We start from the raw sequence: 7,475 nt of genomic DNA, 5'->3' as shown, positions 1-7,475 counted from the left end.
CTGCAGCTGGAGCAGTGGCAGTGAGGATACAGAGGATGGAGATTGTCATGGGCTGAACTGTGCCCCCCCCATTCATATGTTGAAGTTCTAACCCACAGCACCTCAGGTTGTGACTGTGTTTGGAGAGAGGGTCTTTAAAGAGGTGATTACGTTAAAACAAGGTCATTAGGGAGGATACCAATCCAGTATAACTGGTATCCTTATAAGAAGAAGAAATTAGGACATACAGATGCACAGAGGGAAGACCATGTGAAGACACAGGGAGAAGACGGCCATCTACAAGCCAAGGAGAGAGGCCTCAAAAGAAACCAACCCTGTCGACTCTTGATCTTGAACTTCCAGCCTCCAGGGCTATGAGAAAATAAATTTCTGTTGTTTAAGCCCCCCTAGTCTGTGGTACTTTGTTATGGCAGCCCTAGCAGACTGATACAGAGGGGATGGATCTAAGAGAATTATCTAGATTGTCAACTCTCTGGATGACATGAGAGTGGGAGGGCAGCGCTATAGGATTACATGCAGATGGTTTGGAAATTGGGAGGCTTGGAGAGGAGAGACTGCCATGAATAGAAGCAGGAGGGGGGAGCCAAAAGGGAGGAGCAGGGCTGGAGAGAAGTGGATTTGGGCCATGTTGCACTGGAAGAGGCTTTTGGAAATGAGGCTAGTGGTGCTTACAATCAAAGACACTCAGGAGATTGAAGAGAAGGAAGAGAATGGTCCTTGTGTCAATGGGGGCCCTTGGCTGCAAGCAACCAAAACTGGTTCAGGCTAACTTAAGCAAAAAGGAAGGTATAGAAAAGGTTTCTGGAGCCTCCCAGCAGTAATGTGAGGTCAGACTAGGAAAGTGAGCTGGAGGTAGGGGGAGCTGGTCAGCTGTGAGCAGGGACAGCCTTAGAGAATTCTCAGGGCTGCTGGGCTGGCAATGCCACTTGCACACACTAACAGATTCCTTACCGGTCTCAGAAGGGACCTAGTCCCTTTAGCCCATCACCGGGTAACCACATAAAGACATGACTCCCATCACCATGTAATGAGCTTATTACTCCCATTCTAAAGATGAGGAAACTGAGGCTCAGGGAGGGAAAGTCATTTACCCCAGTTCAAATCCAGGACTGTCAGATTCCAGCCCCTTCCACGGCACCAGCTGTCACATGGCAGGCTCTTCATGGAGCCTGTGGTTGGATATAGATGGGCCTTTGCGGTGGTCCCCAAGCCAGGCCCCTTCTAGGCTGGGAAGGAATCTCACCCACCCCTCTGAAAGGGGGAGCTCCTTCACCCTGTCTACTGGTGCTCCCTGTCTTTTCCCGCTGGAGAAATCCCGCATTGCCTGTCATCAGGGGCTAGGCTGTGGTTCCAGACCTCAGGAGGCTTCTAACTTGCGTCCTCTCCACCGGCCATCCTGCTGCATCCACGCCAAGCCTGTGCCATCTTCCCTTTATCCCATCGCCCTGGCTTCAAGTGTATCAAAGTCCCAGCACTGCGTGAGGTTCGAACACATCTCAGCGGGCTTTTTGAATACATTAATTTTATTTTCCTCTAACATGCCATGGGGCTTTGGGCCGGGGGAAGGAGGGGGGCGCTGGAGCTCAATATGCAAATGTATGCAGATCACATCTAAATGAGGGTGTCCCAGGATTAATGGGGAGGGAAGGCAATCCGCAGGCCTGGCGCTCTGCAGTGGAGCATCCAGAAAACGGCTCTCCTGGGAGGGTGTCTTGGGCTGGGTTTCAGAGCATGTTCTTTGAAGCAATGTCTCCGCAGCACAGGGGAAGGAAGAACTGCGGAAATTGGTTCTGGATACTTCCTGGCAAAATGTTCTCAATTGCTTCAACTATGTTGGGGGTGGTTTGGGGAAGAGGGGTGTGGAATCTCTGAGCCTCTCTCAGTTACCACAGCCTGCGGAGGTCACCGATTTAGAAACCAGGGGAGCTTGCTAACATCCAATTCCGGGCCCCACTGATTACTGAATCAGAGTCTCTTGAGAACCTGTATATACATATATATATATATATTTTTTTTTTTTTTTTAAGTCCCCAGCCTTGGGAAATACTGTTGCAAACGAGGAGCTCTTAATCTGGAGTCTCTCACAGGTTTCACGGGCTCTGTGGAGCATTGCTCTCATCCCCAGCTGCATATGAGAATCATGGGGGCTTTAAAAAAAAAAACCCAATGCTCAGGCCATACCCCAGGCCAATTAAGTCAGAATCTCTGGGGGTGAAACCCCAGCATCGCTATTCAAAAGAAAATCCCAAGAGACACCAGTGTGCAGCCAAATTTGGGAAGCGCTGCTAAACGGTATTCTCATAAGACATTTGTTATACCTGTGCTCTTTTGGGGCTAAATTTAGCTCCAGGACCTCCACCGGTGGTACAAGAAGGAGCCTCTCCTTCTAGGAAGGGGACTGTAGTCAGGGCTGAGGTTCAGCTGGTAAGCATCAGTAGTTAAAATATTGAAATAGGGCTTCCCTGGTGGCGCAGCGGTTGAGAATCTGCCTGCCAATGCAGGGGACTCGGGTTCGAGCCCTGCTCTGGGAAGATCCCACATGCCGCAGAGCAGCTAGGCCCGTGAGCCACAATTACTGAGCCTGCGCGTCTGGAGCCTGTGCTCTGCAACAAGAGAGGCCTCGATAGTGAGAGGCCTGTGCACCGCGATGAAGAGTGGCCCCCGCTCGCCGCAACTAGAGAAAGCCCTCGCACAGAAACGAAGACCCAACACAGCCAAAAATAAATAAATAAAATAAAGAATTATTAAAAAAAAAATATTGAAATAGTTCCCTACCCATTGGAAACAGATGCTGCTTCGAAAATTTTAAGTGCCCCAGAGCCCTAGTCCCTTCCTCCAGACCCCTAGGACTGCAGATCCAGGAATGAAAGGGTTAATAATGGTCTCATACACCCCACCCCACCCCACTCCCCAAGGGACCTCCTGGAGTTCTTTGGATAGAATCACTTCTGACTGGCGGAGAGGGGTGGCCTAGTTGTTAAATATTTGAACATCAATCCTTGTTATAATACTGGGGTTAGGATTATATTATCAGCTTTACAGTCAAAAGGCCTAGATTCCCACCTAATTTGGGTACGAGCTGTGTGACCTTGGGCAAGTGGCCTCATCTCTCTGAGCTTCAGTTTCCTCATCTGTAAATGGGGTCAAAAACTCTCCCCCTAAAGCAGAGGTCTCAAACTTGAAGCCGCGGAATCACTTGGCAGACTTGTTAAAACAGAGGTTGCTGCGCCCCACCCAGAGGTGCTGATTCAATAGTTCTGGGCCGGGGGGGTGGGCAGGTGAGGGTCTGCATTTCTAACCAGTTCCCAGGTGCTTGCTGCTGCTGGTCCTGGGACCACACTCGGAGAACCGCAGAACTAGAAGATGCATGAGAAAGTGTGCCCGGCCAAGAGCAGGGGTGCAACTCGGGTGTGTAAAACGGGCAGAGAAGCTGCCAGTTGCCCTGTGTGCTGTGTGGATTCTTCTCTCCTGCTCTGTTCCCCAGGGTTCTTTCTCCATGTATCTGGAGTGACCACTCCAAGTGACCACTGAATGTTTAACCTGGGATTTCCTGAGGGCTAGGGCCTCCCCCTGTCCCCCCCCCACCGCATTGTGAACAGCACCAGGTTTAGACCTTTAGAGGCTGCAAGCACTGAGAATATGGCTCCCCTCCCCTTATGTCACCCAAAGTAAAACAACACTAAACCCCAAAATGACTATATAAGGAAGTTCACCAAAGATCTGACTTTTCCCATGCTGGCTACTTTAAGGATATTTTTTTTTCAAATATCAAAAACAATCTTTGTGGCAGGAAGGGATGAATAAGTGGAGCACAGAGGATTTTTAGGGTAGTGAAACTACTCTGTATGATAGCATAATGATGGATGCATGTCATTACACATTTGACCAAACCCATGGAATAGGTACCGCCACGAGTGAGCCGGAAACTATGGACTTTGGGTGATGGTGATGGGTCAGTGAAGTTTCATCGATTGTAACAAAGGTACCACTCTGGTGGTTATGTTGATAATGGGGGAGGCTATGCACAGGTTGGGGTAGGGGTAGATGGGAAATCTCTGTGCTTCCCCTTCAATTTTCCTGTGAACTTCATACTGCTCTAAAAACAATAAAGCCTTAATTAAAAAAATACAGACATGCAAACTTTTAAATGTGTATTTGGGGGCTACACCTGCTTTGCTGGGACCCCAAGCATAGCCTTACCTGCCAGTGGGCAATCCGATGCCGGAGGAACTGGTCCCAGGTGCATCCTCTTACCCTCTCAATTCACACACCTCTCCCTCCACAGAATCACCACCTCTTTCCTTAAAGGAAACTCCGCTTGACTGTTCCTCTGCCTCTTCTAGCTACCTTGATCATTCCTTTTCCCTCTTTTATTCACCCCCCCTCCATTTTTTTTTCCTATGGAGCCCCGTCAAATACCCCACACCTGTTCCCTCTGTTGGTTCCTAGGCTTTAACCCCCTCTAGCCTGACTTCTGGGCATCCTACACCCCCGAGGCTGCTTCCCCCATCGACTTCCTTCTTGCCAGATCCAGTGACCTGATCTTAGCACGAGATGTGGTGTCAGAAGGCCTAGGCAGGAGCTCTGTCACTCATCAGCTGTGTGACAGTGAGCAACTTGAAGCACTTCTCTGGGCCTCGGGTCCGTCACCTTGAAAATGGCTTCCAATCTCTGCCTCCCATGAATGCCAAGGGATTCTGAAAGCTCAGATTCAAATAGGATGTTAAGAAGATCCGCCATTAGGTACAAATCAGAGGTGATGAGGTACATGACAGCGCTGGATAAGCTGTCAAGTGCCCCCCCCCCCAACCCCGACCCCAGCATTGACTATTAGAATGATCACTGACTGAGATGGCTGGGGGCACATGCGCAATCCCAGGTCTCCTCCTTGCTAACTGTGGGCAACTCCCTGAGCCTCACAGATTCCTCACCTGTAAAACGGGCTCATGAATCCTAATTTGTAAAGTTAAGTGAGATCATGAGTTCTACTTTGTACGGGTGAAAGCACTAGAGTAACAGAATCATAATAGCTAACATTCTGCCCCATCCCCACCCCTGTACCTACTATGTGCTAAAAACTTGCAGTGTCTAATCTCATTGAATCCCTCCACAGCACTATGAAGTAAGGACTGTTCTCTTTCCCATTTTACAGATGAGGAAATGGAGGCAGAGAGAGGCAAAGTAACTTGCTTCAGGTCACACAGCCAGAAGGAGTAGGAGCTGGAACTTGAACCCAGGAGGTCTGATTCCAAAGTCTATAATTCTATGACTTCCTGTAGAAGGAGCTCAACACAGATAGTGGCAGGCGTGATGGTATTATTATTATTAGGGCCTCTTCCGAGTCAGCATGGGAATTGCCAACACCCTGGGGCTAGGATAGTAGGTGTGTTTGTGGGTGGCGGGGAGGGAGCTTGATGATACTCTCCCCTCGGGCAGTGTCTTGCAGCGCACACGCCGCCATCCTGCTTTGTCCCAGACACCAGTGTCTTCCTCACATCCTGCCGGGGCCTCTCAGGCCCGGCTGCACCTCCCCTCTTGAGCAAGTTTGGGAGAAACAGGCTGGAGTTCCCCCAGTCTAGAGAGGGGGAGAGAATCCTCATCCCGTGAGGCTGACCTCTGTCTGGGGGCCTGGAGTTACTAATAGCAGCCTGCAGAGCTGTGTCATCCAGCTGGTGACTCAGGGCTCCAGGATCAGCCCCCTCCCCATCCTGATGGGGTCTCCACCTGGATGAAGGGCTTAGAGTCCAAGTTCTGACTCTAGACAGGGTTAGGAGGTGCGCACCTGGGGGTATACCCTGCTTTCCCAGTGCCTTGGCTAAACTCTCTTGTGGTGTTGGAAGGAGGGGCTGGGGGAAGTGGGGAAGGGATGTGGTGACAGAACCACTTCCTGCCATTGCTGTGTTGAAAGCCAAGCTCCCCCAAGTTCCCCTTCATGGGGGGTTGGGGAGCCCAGAGGTAAAGGAGGAAGTTGGGAGGTGGTGAGGAAAGGAGGGGTGAATTGACTCCAAGAATCAAGCTCTGGGGTTCCTGGCGGGGTGCCCTCTCCCTGCTCCACAGTTGGTAAAAACAGCCAGCTGGCCCAGAGGCAATCACAATTAGGGTAGCAGCAAGCACTTATTATCATGTGCCAGGCACTCTATATCTGTGAACTCATTTGATTCTCACAGCCCCATAAGGTAAGCACTATTATTGCCCCATTTTACAGATGGGAAAACTGGGGGCACTGACAGGTTATGTCAATGACTCAGATCACGCAGTAAGTTGGTACCAGGGTGGAGACTTGAACTTCTCAGCTGATTTCCAGAGCACAGGCTCTTAGCTACCACTCCTCTTTGCCCTCCCCACTCTGTCTCTGGCTTGCTCTGTGACCTAAGAGAGGTAAATTCTCCACTCTGGGCCTCAGTTTCCTCATCTGCATGGTGGCGGTAATTGGAGTAGATAAGTTCACCTCCTTCTTGTGACGTTTGTCTCTCCATTACTAATTACTCATTCTATTTCTCCCCTACTGGACTTTCAGCTCCATGAGCTTGGGGACAAAGCCTATTTTGGCCACTACTATATTCCCAATTCTTAGCACAATGCCTGGCCCATAAAAACTCAACAAATATTTCTTGAGTAAATGGCCTTTACGGGTTTGAAGATCATTATAAATGGCTTGAGTATATGATAAAAGTTTTGGACCCTTTACATAGAAAAATCAACATATATCAGTGGTTCTCAGCTGGGGGTGATAGTGACCCTCCCACACACCCAGGGGACATTTGGTAATGTTTGGCAACATTTCTGGTTGTCATAACTGGCAGGGGGAGGTGCTACTGGTGTGGGGTAGAGGCTGGGGATTCTACCCAACATCCCACAATGATAGGATAGCCTCTCAAAACAAAGAACTATCTGGCCCCAAACAACAATACCGTTAAATTTGAGAAATGTGACATATGTACATAGATATGGCATTTTGTACAATTTATGGCAAATTGGGGGTGGTTCATGGATTCTCCTAGAGCCCATGTCTGCTACCAGATGAAGATCCCCTCGATTGGAGGGTCTCTTTGTTTCCATCTCTAAAATCATATTGCTCTATGATCCCATACTCTCAAGTCTGGAATATAGTTCCCAAGTCCCCTGTCCTAACCTCTGATTCCCCAAAGACCGGAGCCTCCTCTCTGATCTGAAGTTGGTGCAGAGGATTAGGAGAGAAGGGTTCCAGTTTTAAGTCTCCCCCCACCTCCACCCCCTGGTCATCTCATTTCCTGTAAACGGTACTAAAGGTGAAAAGCTTCAGAACCAGATAGCCCTAGGCCTGAGTCCTGATTCTGTTGTATTAACTCACTGTGTGATCATAGCCAAGCGCCTTAACCACTCTGAATCTCCGTTTCCTCTTCTAAAAATGGGAAGGGTACTTAAACCTACCTCACAGAGTGGTGGGGATGAAATGAGATGCTTATGGGGAACTTAACACAGTACTCAACACAGTA

This window comes from Eschrichtius robustus, chromosome 16, assembly GCF_028021215.1.
Source record: "Eschrichtius robustus isolate mEscRob2 chromosome 16, mEscRob2.pri, whole genome shotgun sequence".
Taxonomy (NCBI): Eukaryota; Metazoa; Chordata; class Mammalia; order Artiodactyla; family Eschrichtiidae; genus Eschrichtius; species Eschrichtius robustus.
This window is presented reverse-complemented; position numbering follows the sequence as displayed.